The sequence below is a fragment of the Chaetura pelagica genome, unplaced genomic scaffold, assembly GCF_000747805.2.
Source record: "Chaetura pelagica isolate M959 unplaced genomic scaffold, ChaPel_1.0 scaffold1061, whole genome shotgun sequence".
NCBI classification, from domain to species: Eukaryota; Metazoa; Chordata; class Aves; order Apodiformes; family Apodidae; genus Chaetura; species Chaetura pelagica.
In genome coordinates, this window is record NW_009952091.1 from 3,233 (window position 1) to 4,201 (window position 969).

Consider the following 969-nt stretch of genomic DNA (forward strand, 5'->3'; position numbering starts at 1 on the left):
TTCCTGCTGCCCAGGTCCCCGGGCTTTATTTACAGCATTCCTGGGACTGCTCTCCTGCTCCTTGCAGCATGTCCTCTGGACAGCACAGGCAGGGCTGCCCCCTTTGGAGGTGGTTCCTCTGGCTCTGTGCCTTCCCACGGGACTGGCTCAGTGTGAGGTGGTGCCAGAGCAGCCTGGGTGATGATGAACTGGAGTGGGCTGGGCCGCCAGCACCGGCCTGCCTGACATGGTGAGCTTGGCTGGGTAGCTGGCACTCTGGATTTCCCTGTCCAGTTCCAGGATGTGCACTGAGGCAGGGATAGAGATCCTTCCCTCCAGGCAGTATGGAAGGTTGTTCTCCCTTGGGAGAACCAGTGCTTGGCTGCGGGACGTAAGCCACGCTGTGCTGCTTGCTTGTCAGGGCAGAGATTGGGCCCCAGCATGTTCTGCTTAATAATACAGAAATACAGATTAAATGCTTTTGAGGTGAAATTGAAGACTTGATTTGCCAGGTTTCGTGTTCCCCCTTGGGTTCCAGAAATTTGGAAGTTTTTCCTATGTGGAGTTCAGCAAGAATTACCAGTGGGATCCCAGGCTACATGGTAGGGCACTTCAATCATAGAAAACAAGCTCCTTTGCCCATTTTCAAAACGCTAGCATTTAAAAAATTACTCCTCTAGGGTCTAGATTTTCACAGAGTGCAATCATAAAAAAAGCCTTGTGCTGTGCAACAGGGAGAAAAAAAAGGAAAGCAAAAATATTTAAGTGTGGCTTAGCAGAATCCAGGGAATTAAAAGAGAAAAAGTAGCCTTTATGACGATGATAGAATGTTGGCAGCTTTTGATAGCTTGTAAGAACTTTTGGATAAATACTTCATAATCTTTCTATTAAATCCCAGAGAGCCCCATGGATTCTTGTAAGAGCATTTCAGGTTTTTAACAGTGTATATCAAAACAAACCTAAGATGAGTTGGGACACTGCAGTTCATTC